Below are 24,299 nucleotides of genomic sequence, written 5' to 3' on the forward strand. Positions count from 1 at the left end.
CAGGCTAAAAATACAGCAATTTTAGCTGAACAAACAAATTTTTTATTCAACCGTTATATTTTGGCTTTTCTCAGATACATGACTTCTCTGTCAGTAGCGCAAGATGAAATTTCAGTTGTATTCAAGGTTTGCTTTTACCGTTGTGGAGTAACTTTTTGTTTTTCTCAAATTGTTCTTTAGCTGTAGCTTTGCACGTGGGTAACAAAGTATCCCATCTTTATATTGTCCCTTAAATCCTTATACTATTTTTGAGCACTCGAAACAACCTAGTTTATTTTTAGGAAGTGACCGTTGTTTTAAATGTTTCCTTTTTTTTAATTAAAAAAAAAAAAAAAGAAGCTGCTTTGCATATTTCAAGTGACCAAAATTGCATCTCGTTGAACTGTTATGACCTGATTCAACCAAAGCAGCAGACTGGAACTAGATATTGCAAATATATGCATTACAGTGAGTGCAAGGGTGACTAAGCGCAGGCATGGATACAATCACGCACTGCCATTATGTAGGTTTATCCTTAAGCATGGAGCTTTGATTACTCCAGACTGAATTACATCAGCCACAGAATACTTGCCTGTATGTTGTCTCTGAATGAGATCAATACCCTGCTTTATATTTTAAGAGAGGCGCAATTGTTTTTAAAAATTAGCCCATTTGCTTTATTTTCTGTAAATGCAGCTAAATAAGACTCCTATTTTAACAGTAGAAATAGTAGGAAATTTATTTTGTTATTTACGAAATGACAGAACTTACCTCAGAAATGAGCAGAAATAAAGTCCACAATAAACATATTCTCTGAAGAAATGTCATTAATGATTTCTGAACTACCAGACGAGATATTTTTGCCATCAATGTAATAACCACCCATTTTTACATGTCACTTACCTCAGAAACCGCTGTACCTGTTTGCTATACTGTATAGGCCCAGTTCAGCATTTCTTACCCAGAAATATCTTTTGCCATTTTACAGGCACTTTTGCCTTTACAGACTGTGTTTAGGTGAGTCCTTAGGGCACTGTAAATGAATCAGTTTTACTTGATAAATCGAAAGCAAGCGCCTCTCTAATCGGAAGTGGTTTTCTAGCTCAGGTTCCCTGGGTTGCAGCAGTCAGTCCTGTAGTCCTCTTGTTTACTGCATTCTGACTCAGCCTTCCCTAATGCTTCTTTCTGGTTTTGTGTTTTTACACATTTAAATTTGAAATCAGATTTTAAAATGTAGAATTAGAAGTAAAAGAGCTTCCTCCCGAGTGCCGCTCACGCTGCAGTTCCTGTCTCACGGCCCCCACCTCAGCAGCCTCTTTTCAAGCCTCTTACCTTCACTTCACGTTTCACATTCCTTTGCGCCGCGCCATCCCCACGTGTTTGATAAGTGGCATTTCTGAAGAAGGAAGGAGGCTGAAAAGCCTTGTCTTGTTTGGCTTGGAAAACATTGTGATCGCCTGTCCCCAGCATGTGTGCGGCGTGCTGTGTCGTGTGTGCGCGCTGCACTTGTTTTTCCCCTAGTAACTTACTCACGAGTTTCTGCTTGGCTTGGCAGGCGGCAGCGGCCCCTCCCTCGCCCTGCGTACAGCCGGTTTCAAGAAGTGAGAGGCTGTGCTCAGAGGGGAGTGAGCTGTTGGATTAAACTCAGCTTAGTCGTTGGGTTTCAGATTTACTACTTAAACTATATGGGGTCCCTGGAGCAAACAGCTTTGTTACGGTATTGTCACTTGCGTTTGAGAATGTGCTTCATTCTCTGCAAGTGGACTTGCGCAGCTATGGCTCAGGAACATGTGCTTTATTTTTAACCTGTGTTAAGAAAATGTAGCTTTGAGGCTTTATTTTTATAAGGTATGCATCCTAAACAATCTGTGTTTAAGAGTATTGTACTAATAGGTGCGCAAGCGTTAGTGCTACTTAACAAAGGTGAGCTTGCTAGTAATACAAGCTAGGAAGAAAAGTTCCAGTTTACGTGGAATTTGGCGGTGGTCTGCTGTTGTAAAAAGACATTAAGATGTGGCATGAGCCTCATAGTATAATGGTGTCTTTGCTTCCTTTTTTGAAAAAATAAATTGTAGAGGTGATTGTTTTCAAGCTAGATCATCAGTCAATGGAAGTGAGAGTGTGTATTCTCTGTCCTTGAAATGGCTCATTTCTGTGCTGTCACTTGAAAGAGTTTTTGAACTGTAGGTTGATAATTTATTTCATACTGAATTTTGTACTGTGGAGGTTCTGTTGTTTATAAGGAAACTGCTCAGGCTAGTGAACTGAAGTAACGACTTCAAAGCATGTTTTCATTGGAGTCATCAAACAAAACCAAGAACTGCCTTACTTTTTGTCATTTGTCTTATATTTAGAGATTCTGAATTTTTATTCCGTAATAAATAAACATCAATTAAAAAATCACTTAATTTAAAAATTAAATTAAGGAGGTGTTTATTGGATAAATACCAGAGAAATGCTAAAAATATTTACTCAATTTGTATTGAGTTACTCTTCTCTAGTGCAGTTTGTTTATATAGGCAACGTCACTGCTTCTTGGTTTGTACCTAGCGTTTCATTATGAATATCATAAAACCTCTGCAACTCCCAAATGACAGAAAACTCCTACATTTCTAATTGATAATTAGTACAGGGATAGATTTGAACATGCTGTATGGGCAACTATGTTACAAACTGTGGCATCAAGTCCTTGCTGCCTCAGAACTTCGGGAAGGCATTTAATCATGGTAAGTTTAGTGGGGAGACAGCAAAGTAGGAAAGGTACTAGTTATAGTTAGCAAATACTTTTAGAGCTTTGATACTTAACTGAAAGCCACTTTTTTTTTTTTTTTACATGTCCTAAAAATTAAAGGTTATTTTATTTAGATAAGAATTTATGGGAGGTACGTAAGGAAAAATTCCTAAAACAGTACGCAAAAATTAAGAGCACTTGGTGGCAAAAATGATTTTAGAAAAAGATGCATAGAAACTTTTAAATTAATGAATGAGAAAAAATGAAATGCTGCTTAGTTCTGCTATAGAATCAATAGCTGCAGTCAGATTTTTTTTCAGAGATTTATAATGCAGCACCAAATTGTAGAGCAGGATGGTTAACAGTTTCAAGCATGGTCATTCTAAACTGACTTTAAAAAGAATTATCCAGCCATAGCAGTATCTCTTGCTGTGCAGATATTTTTTGTTTAGAAAATAAATGATTTGTCCACTTGCTTTATTGAGTTATCGTCTGTAGGTGAAATAGCTCTTATCTAGATTAGCTAACCTTTGAATGTGTGTTTTCACAAGCTGTAGTATCATTATAAGCCATATGTAGCTAATAAAGTAGTCTCATGTAAACTAAGTCTCTGAAGAGGCTTAAGATTCATACCTTCCTCAGGTCTTGTAAAGGTCCCACAGTATCTGTTAATTTGTACAAAGACTGAAAACAAAGCATACTGCACAGTAAAGGCTGAGAGCTCTGTAGGGCTTTGGACTGCATAATTTGCTTCAGATCATGACTGAGAAAACTGAAAAGCTTTGCCAGAAATGTTGCATATATTAACCACAACTTAGGAAACTGTCAAATACCCATCAGTGTTTGTAAGGTGCATTTAGACAGTTATGTGCTAAATGTTATTATTTATTGATTAATCTTTAAAAAATGAATGGATGATAGGTGCTTTCTGGATAGCAGCATTCCCACAATTAATTGTACCTCAAGAGGAACACCCTTTGAACTCTCACGTGGGAGAGAAAGCAGTGTCACGCTGCTGTTCTTTCTGAGTCTGGATAACATGGCATTTTTTTAGGCTTACTGGTTTATATATATGCCGTAGGGATTAACAGAAGAGTTGTTGGCTGCATATACAGAAAATAAAACTAGATTGCCCAGGTTAGATGTGAAGGGGAAAAAATGCAGTAGTGCGGGTGGGTAGGTTTCTGGCTATGCTTTCTTTATGCAGTTGCTGAGCTGCCATTGTTTATAATATAGTGATACAGCTCAGATAAAATGTTTCTAACATTAGTGTAGAAGAAAATCCTGCTTGATGCTGGGTGCCGGGCTGAAAAACAGGCCTCTTCCAACCCTATCATTTACGTCTTTGTGGTGCAATCATTGACCAGTTCGACGGGTGGGATTTTTGTAGTTGATATTGGTTCCATTTTATAATGTAGTTAATTCAGTGCAGTATGATATGAAAGAAGCCATGACTAGATTACTGGAATAATTAATGTATAAAGTAGCATTGAATCTAAACCCATCTTGTATATTTAAAAAATACAAATAACAAAGCAAGAGTAAGTCAATAGGAAGAGGGATGGTTTTATTCATTCTACAGTTTTAGCACTTTTTGCCCCTGGTCCTGTGAGAGAGAGCGAGAGGGAACATGGAGCAAAGGGCTTGCCAACCGTGGCAAGCTAATTCACAGGAATAGCAGACCTTCCAGCCTCCTTTGTCCCATGCATTTCACCTTCATCATTAGGCTCATATTTTTCTTCTAAAATGCATTTTCTTTGCAGTACAAATCTGCTTTAATAGAAGCAGAAGGGGGAGGGGGAAGCTCTCACCTTTGACTCTGTCTGTCCAGCTTTTGCCTACTCCCACTTAATTATGCACAATTTATGAGTGCTGTGAGCACATTTCCAGCTTTATAGCTTATTACCTCCCTTCTCAGTCCACTGTTCTTCCTTAGGAGTTACTTCTCATCAGGTCTAAATGCTTCTATACATTTCCCTCCTGTTTTTCAGAAATCTTGGTTTTCACATCTGCTTGGCCATTGTTTTCCTCTTTATCTCTCCCTGATGGGTCCATTACAGTTAACGCTGCACCTCTCCATCATTTGGTCATATGACATGTGTATAGTATCGTATCAGACTCATCACAGGGTTTCCGCAGCTTTTGTCTTCCCTGTTGCTCTCCTGTGAGACATCTCAGTCTGCCTTGGACACAGTCTTAGGCATGGCCAGCCAGCAATAAAAACTGAATTCTCAAAAACCAAGGGGAAATTTCTGGGACACATTGAATGAGGACAGAGATCCTCATGCATCTGAAATCAGTCTTCTGCTATGGTCATCCTCTGAGGTTGCTCACTTAAACTGCTTTTCCAGAACTCCTGAATATCCTTTGTCCTCAGAACACTTCAGAACGTAGCTCCGTCCCATGGGTCCCGCTCTGTCGCTTGCTACCTGATCCTTCTCGTATTTCCACAGGTGTTAGAAACCCTTTCACGTCTTCAGTCTTTTATTCTATAAACACCATCTTTGTGGTAAATCACCCTGCTTTGCAGCTACCTTGTTATTCAAATCCCACTTCTGCCATGATAAATTGCGTACCGACTTGCCCTGTTAGTCACCTAACATATGCAGTTTTTTGCCCCTGGTTTAACATTATTTATTATTATTAATATAAATTATTAACAATTTGTCAATGCTGTTGTGCACGTTTTGTTTCTATTTAGATTGTTCAGCTCTTTGGGAATCCAAGTTCGTGTAAGGCCATGCTAGAACTGTTCTCTGCAAATTGCTGTCATAATCAGTAAGCATTAACGAGTGAGTTCAGATGCTCCTATGGTTTGGAAGAGAGGAAAACTTAAATTTAGATTATGGCAACTGTTTTTTCAATGTGAGCATTGTATTTATATTAGGTTAGAACTGAATAACTAACTCTCTTCTGTCTTCAAAGTTTGTAGAATATTAATCAAAGCAACATGTATTGTCTTAATCAGGAGTGGATAACAATGTGTATTTGCTTTCTTTTCGTTCTTTTTACTCTCATTTTCTAAGAAGTTTTAAAGCTTTCAAGGACAGATAAGATACTCCAAAAAAAACCCCAAAAACCCCAAAGACAGAGAAAAACTTCAATTACTCAGGAAAACATAATAGAAATGGCTAAAGAGTGTTTTTAAGAGATGAGCTGTTATATCTGTTAATGAATGGCAACGTGGTAGCAATCTGGAAAGCCTTAACAACAAAGTAGTACGGGACTAAAAAGAGGCACACACACATTTTTTATTTTACTAGGTAAAACCCACTAGGAACCTATTGAAATTACTGCAAAACGGGGACTAAGTTTTGTGGAGAGAAGATAGTCCAAAATTAAGGTCTCTAAAGATTTGTGGGAGGAGTCCTGAATTCAGAGACAGATGCTATCTGCCAGGCACATCTGCCATTCCAGATAAATCCTCTTCTTTTTATATGCTGTTTATTTCTTTGTAATATGGCCTCTGCAGGAGTTTATGTTGCCAATTGCTGTGCCCTCTTTGCAGCTGCTCAGTAACAGCTGTGCTGAGGGCTCTGCATGGGTTAACTCCATCATACTTGGTTGTTTTGTTAACTTATCTCAGTGTCCGAATATCAGATGAGTATGACTGGTCTCCTGCTCCACCTCTTCCTGACTTAGCTTTATCGCTGAAGTCCAAAAGAGCCTCTATATGGTAAACCTGACATACTGACTTTTTTTTTTTCCATTTGTACAAAGCGAGAGAAGATTTGCCATAAAGTGAACAGCGCAGCTTTTAATGTACCATGAATTTGTTGTGGCTTAAAATTTCATTAATGAAAAATATGAAGTCTCTTATTTTTTGCACTGCTAAAGAAAGGACAAGCTATTTGGCAAAATGAATGTATGTTAAAGTGAATCAGACCTTACAGAGCAGTTAGCTGTATGCCTTCTACAAGCTTTAGTTGTCTGGGTGTCTTGAAATGAGATATAATATTGAGGTACATGAAAATCTACAGGGTAATATTTTTCTTTAAAAAGGCATTTTATCCAAAATAAAGAACGTGGCACTTTCCTGGCATTCATATTCACTTCCAATAATTTACGGTATACTAAATGCAATTAGAATGAGTATCTTATTAGAAAATAGGCTTCCTAAGATGATTTGAGTTGCGGATTTAAAAAAATTGACTAACTGAAAGACAAGAAATGACTGCTTTTAAGCGTTAACCTAGTAGACAGCTTCATTCAGACCATTTAATATGAACAGCCAATTAGTACTACTACTGCAATTCCTACTGCAATTCCTAATGTTTTCAGAGCACCTGGAAGCCAACTTTGATGCAGCTATCCTACTTTAGAACTACATGGCAAAAAATTAAGTATATTAAATTTAGTAACAAGATGAAAGTTGCTTTATATATTTCACTTTTTTGAAAAGTAAAATTGGTTTGATAATTTTTTTTTTATTATTTTAACCTGTGGCAGAATTTCTACTGATGAGCCACAGAAACCAAAAGACTTAACTGAACTATACAGTTCCAGCTTCTTGGAGAGCACACAAGCCCATGAGCTGTAGCAAATATTTACATGCAATTTAAAATTGAATATAAATTGCAGTTCTGTTTAATATGAAATACTTCAACTTGATGGATCTAATGAGGATTATACACACCTTCAGAAAGCTACTATCATGATACAGATGTTCAAAAAGTGGCAGGCAGTGACTTCAGTAGATTTTACATAGTTGGGTATACTTTCTCCAGCTGTTATTAATGAAAGTATTTAGTCTAATAATTTTTCTGACTAAATGGAGTGAACCAGTTAGGCAATTTTGTAAAAGAATCTTTATTATTTAATCATGAATTTTTAATAAAGTTTTTTTTTCCTCCCACTATCTACAGACACTTATACTGTAGAATAGCATGGTAGTTCAGACTGGCTTTGGGGAAAAAATGTGTTCATGAAATAGGAAAAAATGGAACATGTGTATCAAGATCATGAGATCTTGGAGAAAATTTTAAATTTTTCTATTGAGCTTTTTTAGTATTTGAGGAAAACAGAAACTTACAAAACGTTTTTATGGTAAAGCCTATGAAATGTTTCCTCTGTTTATAAAATAGGTCGTTTGCCTTTTACAGGCTAGCAGGTGACTAGATATCTGAATTTCCACCATTCTGGAGTTATTCAGTATTCCAACAGTAAGGAATATATGTGAACTAAACAATATGCTTCTGATCCATCTAAATCAACGTTGCTGCATTAGAAAAGCCCAATTCTCGCTAATCAAAATTAGCACAACTTACTAGATTTTTTTTTCTAGAACTTTTCTAGATTCTGTGAGCTGAATTTATCCCAAGGATAGAGAGGCAGAGGCACGCTGACTGTGCCGGAATTACCTTGCACATGAGTCGGCGCAGTGATTTGGTGGGTGGAAACAGCCCTTCTTATCTTAATGCAGTATTTGTTAGCTTCACCCATACTCAGACTTTGTGACAGGGAACACTGCTCAAAGTTAGCAATGTAAAAAACATTCCCAGCAGATAATTTCCTGCCAGTTGCAAGACTGACAGGAGGCACGGACGGTAGTTTTCCTGGAAACTGTAATATACTGCCACTTCCTATCAGAAGCAAGTGAAAGCTGGCCTGGTGACTTACCAACAGGGCAGCGCACTGGCCGTGTAGGAAACTTGTGAAACAGCGTCAGACTGCAGCAACCACAGGTTTCCAGTAAATGCAAAAATATTGACATAGTTCTTTCCCAGATAACATTTATAAGAATGAGTAGGAAACTGGTTTGAGTTGAGTTTAGAAGGAAAAAGTTTGAAGGAAAAACTCAGCCCTCAGCAGGGTTGAACGAAGGCTGAAATGACTTTAAAACTTGTCACATCCGTTGGAGATAAACAGATATCTTCCTGATAATTGTCAGCAGAAGTCTGAGACATCTTGTTCTTGACACTCCTACTCATTTTAATTTCTCTTGGCTGGTGAAGGAAAGAGTTTACTAGCTGCGTCTGTGAGCCAAACATACATTTGATTGCATTTTATGATTCCCTTTATGATGTCTAAATAAAATATTTTCATTGCACATTTTAGGAAGGCTAGTATATTAGTGCTGATCTAAGAACGGCTATTATTAGACTGTACAATTTGGTGTGGGAGTTTTCATTTATCAGAGGGTTGAGATTAATAAAGGGTTTCTTATTGACATGAATGGGTTTCTGATTTGGCCCTCTTCTACTTGCAGCTCCCCCACTCTGCTTTATCAGTGACAGGATTTTTACTGCTTGTTCATCAAAATTTTCTACCAATAATCTTGCTTTCTTACAAGGCTCCCTATTACACCTGTATGTATGGAATGACCCTTCCGTCAAACTCCAGAAAGCCAATAACAACCTTAAACATTTTCTACGCTAGGGCACCTGCAAAGTGTTTGACACATTTAAGTGTCTGGTGTTCTGCGATTGGACTCCCTTAGGCATACTTTTGCAAACATGTATGTGGATGGTTTCTTAGTTATTTCTAACTGATGTCAATTCTTCTGTCCATATCAGTAGGAGAGTGCACAAATGTTTCCACTGGCAAAACTGAAAGTAGTTTAGGGGGGAACACATGTGCTACCGAGTCTGGGGCCTATGTAAACCAGGACTCTGTAAACCAGGTCTGCCATTGCAAATCTGTCTGTGAAGTTGCATCTTGAGTATACTAACTATAGCCACTGACCCACATTGTTACCCCACATTGTATTCAACCACTGTATTTTGGGGAACCCTGGTTAGGACTTTTACAACATACTGGGACTGCAGATATTGAAAAAATACCAGGGCTTATTAATTGTAGTGCATAAATTGAAATATCATACGGCAATTATTGATTTTTACTTTAAATATATTTTTTAAATTTTTCTTGCAATCCTTGATTGCTACACACATTTTTAAAAATCTTTTACGCCGCAGGAAGAAAAATGGATTTTGTAGCAGATTTTGTTACTGCAGGAACTGTATAGAGCCTTGATTATAAATTTACTTTGAATATCTGCTTCCTCTTTTGCTCATGGGTGGAAACTCGAGGAGTAATTAGTTTGTGACAGAACCAGTTTCTTAGTAATGGTTGATAAATGGCTGTTTTTACATAGCCCACAGACAGAGGGTGCATACCAATGCTAAACCAAAGTTTGGAGGGAGGTCACTAGAGCCGCCTAGCCCATCATCATTTAAATAAGCTTTACATGTTTTAGCTGTTGCGGAAATATGCAGAAATCTGCTGATCAGCTCTATTTGTCATTCAGATCCTGAACACAGAAGTTCAAATGAATCATTCTGATGTGCAGATTACAAACATGGACATTTAAATGAATCATTTTTTCTAGAACATTTGATTAACATTTAGGTTTTTAATTAATTTCGCAATGAGTCCAACTTCTATTGAAAGCTATGGGATTTGTCTTTGACTTAAATGATGATTGTATTGGGCCAATCAAATACATAAAGAATATGATGCTGGCATGGGAAAGTGTGCTGCCTTTTCATGCTGCTTTAGCATTTATATAAAAAGGAATAAAAGTTCAGCCAACAGCCCTGAAGCAAAGGAGGTCTTCTGCTACGTACAGTAGAAAATAGATGTGCAAGTATCACGGTGATGAGCATAGTTAAAAATGCTTATGGAGGCTAAAAAAGACAACAGTCATTCTGCTTATTCAAAGTTTCTGCTGAAAGCGGTTTGGAAATTCTTGGTGCTTTGGCGTTTGTCTTTGGCTTAGCTTTCTTTATAATATAAATGAAAATGTAGCTTAATTGTGATTAATTAGTTAATTAGTTATTGCAGTGTCTTTTAGCTGCTTTGCAGTAATATTTCGCAGTACAGTTTGCTGTGTTTTATGAGTAGAAGATTCTTAAGTCTCTCACTTTCTCACTTTCACTGAGAAAATTTTTGTTTTATTAAAGACTTGTTAGATTTAACTCTTGACAATTCCTCTGGTAATACACTTCCAGATTTAATATAGACAGAAAAATTAAGATCTCATATATTCACAGCAAGTAATACAAAAATTAGAGGCACTGTTAAGTACTTACAACAAAGAGTAAATGAGAAATACAGTCTCATGTTGTAAAGGAGAAGGAAAATTGATATGCATAAGAAAAAGCCTACTGTACATTTCTTTTGGACAACCAGATAAAAGCAGCAGCACGGCAGATTCAAACAGTGCGGTTTTCTTTCCTTGTCATCTAAAAACTGAATATTATTTTCTAATGATGGAGCTGTTCATCTCCACTGATCCACGGTTGATATGAATTACTCTAAATTGCTTGCAGTTTCTTAAAAATCGAAAGCAATCTAAAAGGTGAACTACTTAAAATCTCACCTGGTAGGCACTGCCTTGTTGTTTGAGACTGTGTTTCCTGACGGCTGGCAGAAACATTTTGCCCATCAAGTCTGAACCTTTTCAAAGTAAGCTCAGCAGAAGCTCCAATATCTCTTTTCTCTAGTAAGGGCAAACAATAGGAGAGCTTAGAAGACGACCGCTGACTCCGCTGCAGCACCCCTGTTAGTGGCACCGAACTCTGTATTTACATGTGACTTCCCCCTGCACATACATACACACATAATCCTTTAAGCTTTAGCCGCATGCTTCTATTGGCGGAGAGGTCTGTTAGAAAAACAAGTCCTCCACAGTGATATCTTAAAGTGATTAAGTCAGAAGAGTGAAGGGGCATTAATCACAGAGCCTGATCCCTGCCGGAAGGCCTGTTTGCTGTACCATGCTCATAATCGTGATAGCTTTTTTTTTTTTTTTTTAATCGCAAGCTGAAAAGACATAATTGCCATTTGAGAATAATTCAACCTTCAGTATAGTTACGTAACAGAAGACAAATAATGACTACATCTACTTGTGAGAGCTTTTTTGGCATAAGGGAAGAATTTTTACCAAAGCAGCAGCTATTCTGCAAAGCTATGTACATTCACAGTGTAATAAATCATTCTCCCTGGCAAAATGAGCCAACCGGGCAAAAATATTGGCCCCCCCTTGCCCCCCCCCCCAAAAAAAAAAAAAGACAAAAATTCTATTTTCTGTGGAGCTTCTGCTCTCACAGCTGTATTGGTCAGGAATCATACCTCTTCACACCTTTGAAAAGCAGTATTATTTAGCAGAAACCTGTAACATCCACTTCTCTGTGCAGTTTAGACGCTAATCAACATTGCAGCTGAAAAAGAGCCAGTGTATGCTTTTAAACGTGCTTTACTGTAAACCTCAGGATTATTTTAAGCAATCAAAAAGAACATTTTAATAAAAAACACCTGTAAGGGAAATATTTTCTACTGCTATAGCATTCTTACCATAATGAGATTTTAGATAAATGTAAATTCTTTTCATTTGAATAAAAAGTGTGTAATATCATGATTCTGTATACTTAACTGGAATACAAATAGCCCTTTAAATAATTTGCCTTTTTAAACTGTAATGAAGAATTAATTTGTTTTCCTCCCTCCTCAAAGCAGTGAAGCTCAATAGATGCATTACTTATTAAGGAAAAAGGGGTTAACCCCTAAAATGAATGAATAATTTGTCATTGACATTAAGTATGTATGCAGCATGTATGTTTTACTTAGTAAATGTAATATACGTATGTGATTTTTTTGTTCTAGGCCATTAGTTGCTTTTTTCTTTTTCTTACATGATATCTTGTAAGCGAAAAACATGGACTTTAAGGTAACATCTGAAAACTTTTTGATTGTCATTATTTACAATGTCAGTATTTGCCTAGTTCAATTATTTTGTTGTTCATTGTGGCTAATCTTTTTCTGTTCATATAAAAGTAAAAAATTCTCTTTCCGTTTACAATCTGTGTAATGTAGCAGCTCTACTTTTAGGTCCTACTGTTAGTATTTTCCATTACATGTTCCGTTGTTAGAAGGTTGTCAATTTGTTAAATAACCGCTATTATTTTAAATCTCAGAAGTAATATTCCTGTGAGGAAACAATGTGGGGTGGCCCTGGATTATGCTTTTTTATGGTTTGTATTATTTTATGTTTATCACTCTTATTGCTGAGCCACTACGTATAGTTTTATTTTGAAACACACAGTGAAACCCTCGAACTGTGCTGATTTACATTTGATAAAATACCAGTGACAATTGCGTATGGAGTTTAAGATGAAGTGTGCTTTATTGTTGAAATTCAGACCTCATAAACTTTAGCGTATAGGCTTTTTGAAGGAGAAAAATGCAGAGATTGGGAGATGGAATAACGCTCTGTCAGTCTCTAAGAAGACTAAAAGGCAATAACGTGGCTCCTTTGAGTCTGCTGTTTTCTTGGTTTTATAGTAGTGACTTTGTGCTCTTACAAGCCCAGCCAGTGCATTGCTTGTTTGCCGTTGCAGTGCCCACAACCCAACGGTCCTTGCATTATCCTGACTGAGTTTGTCTAGCACTCTTCCCCACGGCCTCTTTGAGCGCACGGATGTATAATCCCTACACGTTAACGCTACGTAATTATCACTCGGCTCTGAGCGCTCAGTTACCTTGGGGTAGTTGGGGAGCAGGAGATTGAAATGTTTTGACAAGAGAGGCCTAACTTTTCAACTGTATCCTCATTTGTGGAACTTGTCCAGGTAAATCTTGTGCCCCCCCCCACCCCGCAGCGCCTCTCCCTTCTGTCCAGGCAGCGGCAGGGGAATTGGGCGAAACGGTGAACCAGGTGATGGCCGTTTACTTCAGTGACTCTGTTTCTCTGCCTCGTTGCAAAGTAAGTGCCAGCCTAAGTGAAGGTGGAGCCTTTTCTGTGACTTAGCCGCCAAGAAAATGAGCCCATACTTAAAGCACCTTTAAACCTAAGTCAGATATTTGTCTTTGTGCATGGTAGAAGTTTGGCCGGATAGAAATCTGGTGTGAGGGTGTTGCATAAGCAATTTTCCTTCATCTCCACCTAGCAGAAGGGATCACAGACACCTTGGGGGTCTCCTCACATGCTTAATTTTCAGGTGCATCATATTGCTGATAGCTGGCTTGATTAATAAGCTGAATTAAATATGAAAGCCACCCTGCCCCCACTGAATGACGGTTCTCATTGCTGATGGTTTCATAAAGTTAATGCACAGTCATAAAGATTGTAGTTACAAGAAACTGTTAATATGAGAGTCTTACTTGAGTAGTGCAGGTTTCTGTTTGCATAATAACTTTGTAGTGGTTCAAATGATGAAGTCACAAAGTGTTTGAGACGCTGAGGTTTCTGAAATTGTTGCTACCGCTGATACCTCATTGATAGACAATTCTGATAATGTTTGCATTTAGAGAAGCTAAATAATAAAAAGAGTAATAACTTCTGTTCAGTTTTGTTCAGCAATATAATGAATTTCAAAGGTTAATATTTTAGGAGTGCCTAATACAGTAACTTAGACTTAGCAGAGTTAGAACTCCAACTGAATTAAATAAATCAGAAGGTTAAAGTAAAACTAGTTATTTAGGACTGTGGTTGCTACAGTAATATTTTTATGAGCTGAAGTGGTTTTGTTGAAACATCACTGTATGACATTAGTGAATTAGTGGGTGTATATTTGGGCCCTTGCTACCCGTGTGTACACTGTCTGTAAAGAACAGCTATTCATATAAAAGAATTAACAGAAATATTCCTCAAAATACTTTTATTTCAAGCTGAAATGGTGGTACTTTCAGAGAAGTGACAGCAACACATCAGTTAGTATATGATAAAGAGGTTGTGATCTGGGCAAAAAACTTTTTTGTAAGGTGCTCCTCATTTTATTGCACAGAATGCTTCCAGGCTTTGGCTGACACGTTTTTCATATTTTCCGGTGTTGCTGTTTAAGTACAGAGGTAAAAGGTTATATAATATTGGTTGGATTAATTCAGGACTGTTTATTTGTGTTTTATCTTGTTGTGAGAATTCAGCAAGTTAATATTTGTTTATAACATGTCTGAAAATGCTTTGGTAATTACTTAAAAAAATTGAAACAGAATTTGTAAACCAGCTCAAGTAATCAAAACTTATTTGCAAATCTTAGATTAGTTGCTTTAGAACTGTCTTTTATATGAGCACAGCTTTTAGTCCCTTTCATTTTTCCTGGTCTACTACAATATTTCAGGCTGCAAGAAGACCTTTGAGGGAAAACTTTAAAACGGAGACCACAATTGCACTTACGCTGCAACCCAATTATTCATACATTCATGCTTTCAGAGCCAGCGTCTCTGGTTTCAGAAATTCAGCCAGCTTCCCCTAAGGGCCGCTAAAACAGACGAGCTCCAGGGAAACTTGCTGTGGCAGTCGGATGCGCTGCTGCCCTGACAGCGCGGTCTCCCTTCTGGCAAAGGTCACCTGCCCCCAGCAGTGTCAGCAGAGGGACGTGAGTGCCGGAAGTGGACTGCAAAGGTGCACTCCTTTAAGGTGCAGTAATCTGGACTCAAGCTGCTGGGACGGGTGCATGCATTTTATTTTCCTTGTGCCAGCTCGACCGCAAGAGTGGGACCCTCCAGCGGAGAGTTGGTAACAGGCGGGCTGGGAGAGGCCTGAGAACATCGTGAACCGTTGCAGCTCTTTCCCAGCTAACCGGATTCAGAATCCTGATGTGGTTTTAGTGAAAATCCATCACACTGGCTAACTCGGCTAATCCAGAGGAGCTTTCCAAAAGTAGTCAGAGCTTATCTGATTCACTACAGTAACATGATTTTCAGAAAAAAGAAACCCCAAACCCGAAATTCTGTTTCAGAAGACACAATTCTATATTAAAAACATAGGAGGTTTGAATTTTCTGGTTATGCTGGAGGGAAGCTACCAAAAACTGATATTTTCCTACAAGTGGTAGTAATGGCATAGACAGGAGTATTTCTTCCTTTTCTGTTCAAGAGATTTTTACTTGGGCATATTTATATTTGAGCTTTAACCTGAATGGTCAAACTACTGAAATTCATGTTTAGGGTCATTGCTTATGCAGATGCATTTAAAGACTATAATAGTGCTTCTGTGTGCATCTTTTTTTCTGCATACTTTGGATAATTTTATTAGCTATTGTTTGAAAGTGTCATTAGACATTAAATCAGTTTGTTTAGCTATTGTAGGCTAATCTAAACATACAGAATGTAGTACCCTGCTCCAGACCTTTTCCTGTCAGCAGGCTTTCAAAAGTTCTTTCTTTTGCAGATCTCAAGTGGTCGGGATGAGGGAAGAGCCTTAATCCGGTGTGTTTTCTGTAAAGGCTACCGGACGGTCTTCAGACACTGTAGCTCACTTTACAGACCAGGAGGAATGGGAGAGGTGTTTGAGAAGGGGAAAGAAACAAGTCCAGGGCCTTACTGTCATCTCTAATAAATGCCTGAGTGCAGTTTCCCCACCACTTACCTCATTTAGGAATCTTAGATTTAAAGCAACAAGATTGCACACTTGAGACTGTAGTTAGCTAGCAGGATTTCATAGGCACGTGACCATGAAATACTCCCTCCTAGTTTCTAAAATCTACTAGTTTGAACATTAGTTCTTGAAGTCCTCCAGATTTTGAAGAAAACTTGCACAACAGTCTTTTAAGATGAGCTTATAGTGGTTGAAGGATCACTAGTTTTAAAGGATATTAAAGAAGCTTTAATATGCTTCAAATCTAAGAAATGGAATTAAAACATCATTTCCTCTGATTATCCATTTTACTATTGCCACTTGTGATCTTTGTTGATTTGGAAATACAATGTATTAGTAAATCTCTGTTCCAGCTGATGTTTTGGTAGCACAAATCTATTATATATGTTGTTAACAGCAAGCTTGGAAGGGAAGAAAAAACAGGAAGAATGCAACAAAAATATTGACCTAACAGGATAAATAAAGCTTGAGAAAATTCAGAAATTATCATCATTATGACTATAAAACCTTTGCTGAAGGAATGTAAATAAACAACATACACTCTCGGTGGAAATGGGAGACAGCCTTTACGTTAATACAGATTCACTGTAATTTTTCTCCATGTTAATTCTTAACAATTTGGGGAATTTTTTTGTTAATGACTAAAACCGTTGAGCGTGTCTGTGGAGTTTGGAAACTCTGCATAATAAGAGGGCCTGTTTCGCAAACGTTGCACACTAGGAAAACATTTGAGAGCCAATAATACGGTTACTGTTACAAGCACTATTAGGTGCATTTCTTAATGTTGCGTTGCAGTGGTGTGGCAGGTAGGTTGTCCGTCTGTCTGTTAACAACAGAAGATTTGCTAGCCGGTCTAATTTTGAGTTATTTCATATAAAATTTAGGCTTACTCTTTGAAGAAAAATGTGGTTGTAAAAAAAAGTATGTCAGAAGAAAAGTGATAAAATATGAATTAACTGCAGCATAATAACACTGCAAACTAATTAGGACCATTGTGGAGTCTGGCTCCTTGTTTCTAGATTTAAAGAGTTTTTAAAGTATGTCAGAAGAAAAGTGATAAAATGTGAATTAACTGCAGCATAATAACACTGCAAACTAATTAGGACCATTGTGGAGTCTGGCTCCTTGTTTCTAGATTTAAAGAGATTTTTCTTAGTATAAGCTATAGCTAAGTGGTTTTCTCAGACAGAGAGTGTTCGTGTGTTATGCAAACTGGATCAGCTCAGTCAACGTTCAGAATTTTCTCTAGAGTGTCCTAATACAAAGAGTAGTTGTATCTCAGAGTCTGACACCAAGTAGAAATAAAAAGGCTTAAATAGTATACCACAAACTTGCTTTAATTAGTTGTGTGTTTCTGTACTTAAGCTTGAAGGGTGGAAAGTATTGCTTGAAAGATTACCTGCAAAACTGGTGAATGAGCAGCAACTGAGGGTGCCGCTTCAAAGGGGAACGCCCAAAAGAGCAACAGAAAGGAAGTTGCTTTACAATTCCCCAGGTTCCTCTTTGCAGCCCACAGCTTGCAAACGAAGACAAGCTAGAATTGGCTTTTCTCATCTGTATTAGTTACAGAGCCAGCTCCCAGCAAATAAAACTGAAGGTGGAGCAGCCATACTGAGTTCCACTTAAAAACCTATGCCTACCATGGATTGATACTAAAAGAACCCTACCTGATCTTAATGGTCTTAATTTTAATAATCTTAATCTTAATCCCTTTGTGGCTGAGGGGTATTCCTCACACACGGTCTGCAGACAAGATTAAAAATTCTGGGGCCAGTTGCAGCTCTCAGTTGTGCTGGTACAAATTTGAGATTGAAGTCTTTGTGGTTGCTCCAAATTTATACCTTACTGCTGAAGCAGAAGAACAACAGATCTTAGTTTCTACCGCTTTTTATTTTTTCAGACCTTTGTATACAATCTCCCTGTAGCTAATACTAAAGAAGTAAAAAACGCATAAGAAAATGGAAATAATTTTTTACAAGGGTGCTCACTTAATTTCCTTAGGATCAGTTGAAGCTCAAAGAATTGTTGCTTTCATGCCAGCGATCCCAGATTATTTTTAAGCTTTGCCTGTGCAATCATTCTGTCGCTTCCATTAGCCGTTCAAGATGCAGGGTATTACTTTGTCACCAGAGATGACAGCTCCAGCTGGTCGAGCTCCTTTGTTATGGCCCTCAGGCTCTTTGCCTCCCTGTCCTCCTTAGCCGTCCTCCCACACTACCCACAACAGTATGTGCTGCTGGTTATCCCAGTGAGCCGATACTGCTGCCTCTCTATCCCGCATTATTTTCTTCCTTCCACCGTAGTAACAACTTTGTCTTCGCTTTGGGACTTCACAGTTTGTGAATTACTAGTTACTTATGTCCTAAATTCTCGAAGTGCGTTTCCATTGTCTTCAGATGTCAGCAGTAACGCCACTACTGACTCATTTAAGAATAGCGTCATTATTTAAAACATGATTAGAAGGCCAGTTTGAGGGTAGCTTAAAAAACAAATACTTCATCTCTGTTACTGATGATATGGGAGGTAAAAAGGATGAAAAAAGAATTTATGGATTTGGCAGATCAAACCGTTTTTAAACTTATACAGTGTGAAATTAGACCTGGAAAGGGGGGGGCCCGTAGTAAGCATGAAATTCTAAAATGTCACGTGTGTCATTTTTTATGACACTTTATTATCATTACCTATGTAAGTATTCAGAGTCGGTGCATGTAATCTGCAGCAACAAATATTGTCAGACATTGTGTAATGGAAATGTATAAGACCCAATATTTAACATCTTGAAATAAGAAGTATCCAGGATAATTTTTGAAATAATTTCACTTGAATTCAGTATATATTACAACAAAATACTAAGATATTTTCATCATATGACTTTAAATTAATCTCTGGATCTCCTTTAAAAAAGAAAATAAAAAAGAGCAATGGAGGAGCACGGTGTTCTTCATGTAGCTACAATTCTAAAGCATAATGTTGAGAGAAAAAATAGTTATAAATAATTCCATTTCCACATTTATTGCTCCGGTTATTTGAATCCAGAATGCTTTTGAAGTTATCTGTCTTAGGCCTTAATATTGCAAACAAACTCTGGATAGGTAGATGCATATATGGAGGCAGAACAAACCACTGAAATTAGTAGAACTTGTGTGGCCTGGCGTCCTGTCTTCACAGGGTTGTTTGCAGTGCTTTTGTTTATTTTTGAAGCGTTTTAGAATATTTTTTCCAACTAAATATATGATATTCCATATATGGCAGAAGAGCAGTACCAAACTTCAAACCATCAGACAGCTTTCCTTTGCTTTGTTTAGAAAAATCGTGTTGATTATGCTTATATTTAAAGTACCCTGGTGGGTAATCATAGAGCACGTATCTCTTTAAACCAAATTCAAAGAGTATCACGAAACGACACCTGCTTAAGTCTTTAATTAAAAGTGACTTAATCTCTAACAATCTCAACATACATAAGCAGAAAGTATCTGTGTTTAATGTGTACTTTGAACTGCCATTCATTTAAAAATCAAAGATTTGTAAATGAAACGCAGTACGCTCAATGTTATGATGTTTGACTGGATCTCTTTTTGTTGGCGTAGCCTGGTTTTCCTGATGCTGTCAGCCTCTGGGAATACATTCTTACTAAAAATTATAAATAGAAGGAGAAGATAAAAAGAGGATTATCTAAAAAGAAGTATGTGTATATATATCAACTCTATATGTAACATGCTTAAAATAAGCAAATGTAGTTGGACATGTGATGGAGAATTGCTTCTCCCTTTTGTGATTCATGTTCTGCCATTAAGCAGTTGTACTGGCTAATATATTATTATTTTGAATCAATGTAAATATATAAATTGTCATATATTTTTACCCATTCTTCAATTTAAAATTCTTCAGCAGAGTCAGTCATACAATTAATTGGTAACAAACACTGTATTACTGGTAATCTATGTTCTTTGTTGGATTCTTTCATTCACAGGCTATGCTTAAGTTAATCAGCTATCCGTATCGCTAATAGCAGCATTTAGCCATCACTTTCCTTTCTCTGCCAGAAAAAAAGACAGTATAAAGCTCCAGCTAAATTCTCTTATATTGTTAGGAGATACCATTTCCTTAAAACAGGACTGTGCTTTTTTCTTACTGCTGAGTAAGTATGTATTGGTCATTTGGAAGGGTTTGCAGAGGGAATACTGGTTGTGTTTCACGATAAATGTACCCCATAGAAAGAGATCTATTTTCTGTATTTTTCCTAACTGTGTGACTTTTGCTGAGGTAACAAGAATTAAGACTAAAGATTGATCTTGGTTTAGTTAATGTTCATGAATGTTAGTTCATATTCTCTTTCTCAATTATCTCAGCTTTTCTCCTGCAAAAGATCTCTTCATTTTCTTGGAACAATGTATAGACAATCTTATGTTTTCCTATTTGGCAGCTGGGGATGGTAAATGGCATTAAGGGATAAAAAGCATTGGTTTTTAGCTACTGAAAGGAAAAGGAAGGAAGAAGTGGAGCCTCTTACTTCAGTGTTTGCAGATCCATGTTTTCAGCTATCCCTGCAAAGGACCTATTGATGGCACCCATAACGATTTTCAGCATTATAGTACATCTAATCTCACTTCTACCTAACCTGAAAATAAGTTTAGCATGTTGTTTGAGAGCGTGAAGCTGACTCCCAAATAACAAAAAGACATTTAGTAATGAGTGGGGGGTGAAGGAGACATAGGTAATGGAGGGAGCCCCTGGAATGGCTGTGGATGGGAAGGTGGCACGTGTAATGGGGTGGAACACAGGAATGTGAAGGAATCCCTAGGATGTGCGGTGAGCTTGGCTTACACAGGCTCAGAAGTGTGTAATCCTTTTGACATGTTCAACTTGTCTATCTTAAATGAATTATTGTAATGTCTGTGTTAGGTATATGCTGAGTTAAACTAACAGCGAAAATGTGTGGGAATACACCCAGAAAGGAAATAAATGTTTTTGGAAAAACATTTCAGAGGTAATGTTTGAGAATACAATGTTAAAAGCATTTGCTTTTGATTTCCCTTTGACCTCCTCCAGAGCTCACCAAACAAGTTTTAGGTGAGAGGAACAAGACTGTGCACAGAACCTTGGCTTGATTTAAATGTGGATAGTTGTGCTTTCAGGATGGAGACCCAAATACTGAAAGGTTAAGTGTGTATTCTTTTTTTAAGTTAAGGGATTTATTTTGTTTATGTGTTTGTTTATAAGCTTATTTTCTCCTCTTTTGCCATTGTTTGTTTCTTTTGATAGTTTTAAAATATTTCGGATATTTATTTGGGTCTTTGTAATCTACTGTTTATAAACTTTTGAAAGAGAGGATTGCATTTGTCCTTGCTGGGGCCAAAGGAGATAGTGATACAAAGATCCTGATATGACAGTCAAAGAATCATGGTATTTTTCCCTGGGAAAGATTAAAAGTAGCATCTCTAGGAGTTACATTCAGGAAGACAGAGCTGAGGTCATAGATCAAGCTGGTCTTCAAACTGTGACACAGGTTTTTCATTGCGAAATTTACTGATAGCTCTTCGCATTGCATGTTTAAAATTCATTAAGCTAAATTTTATGCACCCTCTTTTCTGCTGTCTCAACTTTTTTTCACAAAACTATAGCCACCAGCGGAAGATTTCAATTAAGAAATTGAGAATTTGCAGTTAACATGCTATCCACAGCTTTTTTTCTATGATTATTTTAAAATTTATTTCACTACAGTATTAGCAAATGAATACAGCTATGATTATAATAGGTAGCAGGAAAAATCAGAACAGCAATCTGAATAAATTCTGAATGCTTTCTGTTATTTAAAATCTTAACTATTTTTGACAGAACTGAATTAATCATCGACTAATTCAGGTTGAAGGTGACCTGAGGTCACCTCTCCAAACCCTGGCTCAAAGTAGGGTCAGCTATGAAATTAGACCAGATCTTGAAAACCTCTGAGGATGGAGACCATGCAAACCTTTGTGGGCAACCTGTTCCAATGCTCGATTGTCCCAATGGTTTTTAAAAAAAAAAAAAAAATCCTTATAACCAGTTGAAATGTGTCTGGTTTCAACTTAAGGCCTGTCACTTCTTGTCAGCTAGTGGGGTGACAAGGTGCATCACTGTAGAGAGCCTGGATCTGTCTTCCCAATAACCTCCTTGTAGGTACTGGACAGTTGCTATTTAGGTCCTCCCGAAGCCTTCCCTTCCCCAGGCTGAACGAGCCCAGTTCCCTTAGCTTCCTCTTCTCAGGGGGCAAGTGTTCCAGCCCCCTGGCTATCTTGGCCCTCTGTTGAACTCACACCAGTTTATTGAAGTCTTTCTTATATTGGGGAACCCAAAACTGGACACAGTATCTGGATGTAGTCTAACAAGCGCTAAGTAAAGGGAAAAAAAATCACTTCCCTCAAACTACTGGCTATCTTGCTGTCAATACAGCCCAGGGTGAGCCTCCTTTGCTGCCAGGGCACGCAGCTGGCTCCGCTTGCTGTCTGTCAAGACCCTCGGGCCTTTTCAGCAGAGCTGCTCCTCAGCCCGTCTCCAGCCTCTATTGTTACAAGGGGTTACTCCTTTCCAGGTGGAGGACTTAACATACATTCAGCCCTCAAGTGTATTTTCTCTACCAATTTGGTGTCATCAGCAGACTTGACAAAAGTGTACTCTGTCATCTCATCCAGGCACTGATAAAAGATGTTAAATAAAAAAGGTTCCAGTTTAGCCTGCTGTATATCTTTCCTCCAGTTAGAGCAACCCACTAACTGCAGCCATCTGAGTCTCACCATCCAAACAGTTTTTTATTCATCTAGTTTTCCTAATTTGGATACAAGAATATTGTGGGAGACACTGTTGAAAGCCTTGCTAAAGTCGAGGTAAATGACATCCACTGCTCTCCCCTTGTCCACAAATCCAGTCATTTTATCATAGAAGGCAGTTAGGTTGCTCAGGCATGACTTATTCTGGATCAATCCTTGCAGACTGTTTTCAATCAGTTAGTGATAGCTATGTTTTAAGTCATTCCAATTTAAGCACAAAATGTAGATGCTGTAGTTCATAGTCCATATGAGATTCTTGAGAGCAAAGGAGAAATTTTTATGTTATTTCTATTTGTCAAAGTGGAATAATCTGAATTGAAGACTGTATCACACTGTGGTGTTGTCATGGAATGGGAGTGTGTCTGTGGTTCTTTTTTCTTTGCAAAAGTGTATGTATTTGGAGATAGGAAACAATGGCAGATCTATGGAACAGTGATTTGGAGAAGGCTCAATTACCAGATACTGCTTACGAGTTTTTCTCCAAGATTATATCCTTCAGAATAAAAAGAGTTTTGTCCCTGTTTGACACCTGAACCAGATTTATCTTGAATTCCACACTGTATATGATGCCCTTGAATGTGCAGGAATTCATTGTAATCTGTAAATGGACTCAATGGTTCTGAGGCAGTTTGTTTTCACTAGTAGCATATCTATCACTTCTCTCATTTCCTGGGGAGCAGAGGGCATGTTCCTTGGTGCGCCTTCTCCATTGCTGATTTTGTCCACTATTCAGTATGAAGGAAACCTGCATCAGGAAGTGTTATGAGGAATGATCTTGCTCTTAAAAATCTGTTAAAACATCTAATTTTGATAAAGGGCCTTAATTTGAACTTGCAGCCAAGGTTTTAAAAGCTGGTGAATTTATTGGATGCAAAACAGTTGAACATCAGCGTTAGTTCCATTTATTGAGTTAATTTCTATTTAAGGTTATTGCTTTCACTGCATTTTGGTGTCCGAGATTCAACACATGGAATAAGAAAAGCGCCTAAAACCCAAAGACCTAGAGTGCAATACCTGATAGCATTTTATCAACCTAAAGAGTTGTCATATACTCTTTCTTGCCGTTTTACACGCTATTATCACTAAAATTCTTATACAGACAAGTATCAGGTTGGTCTTCATGCAAAAAAGACTTATGTAAATGCAGATATGTGGAGGCTTAGAGTAGTTTTAACATGTTTCATATGCATCTGGGCAATGAGATCAGACATTTTTTAGTTGAGTGTCTTGCAGGTGTGTAACTTAGAGGAGTCTTCTGTAGGCCAACTCTAAGTTTTAGGATCACAGGCTTTTTTAACATTGGCCTCTAAAAAGATGGCTCTCCATGGAGCTGCATGCATGTAATGTGTTTGGCCCTCAGTGAAGACTTTAAATTAGAGGCTTATCTTGTTACAGCTGACATCTTATTTAATATATCCTTTATGTCTCTATACATAAAGTAGACTCTAAGATTAGTGTGATTCAATAT

General features: G+C 37.6%; 2 protein-coding genes across 13 annotated transcripts in view; one reads left to right on the forward strand and one right to left on the reverse strand.

The window, feature by feature from the left end:
* The window catches only part of C15H7orf50 (chromosome 15 C7orf50 homolog), a 134,249-nt gene that overhangs the window by 48,651 nt on the left and 61,299 nt on the right, over positions 1 to 24,299 (forward strand). The window lies entirely within an intron of this gene.
* GPR146 (G protein-coupled receptor 146) overlaps positions 1 to 24,299 on the reverse strand; it is a 56,892-nt gene that overhangs the window by 5,954 nt on the left and 26,639 nt on the right. The window contains exon 3 of one of the 3 annotated variants that reach the window (XM_009690095.2): positions 11,034 to 11,153. The exons of 1 other annotated variant lie outside the window; for it this stretch is intronic. The gene's annotated coding sequence lies outside the window, so the exon portion shown is untranslated. Of the gene's footprint in view, positions 1 to 1,311; positions 1,450 to 11,033; positions 11,154 to 24,299 lie in introns of those variants that run through there. One more of the 3 variants, XM_009690096.2, reaches the window with a different exon arrangement.

The sequence above is a fragment of the Struthio camelus genome, chromosome 15 (assembly GCF_040807025.1).
Source record: "Struthio camelus isolate bStrCam1 chromosome 15, bStrCam1.hap1, whole genome shotgun sequence".
Classification (NCBI taxonomy): domain Eukaryota; kingdom Metazoa; phylum Chordata; class Aves; order Struthioniformes; family Struthionidae; genus Struthio; species Struthio camelus.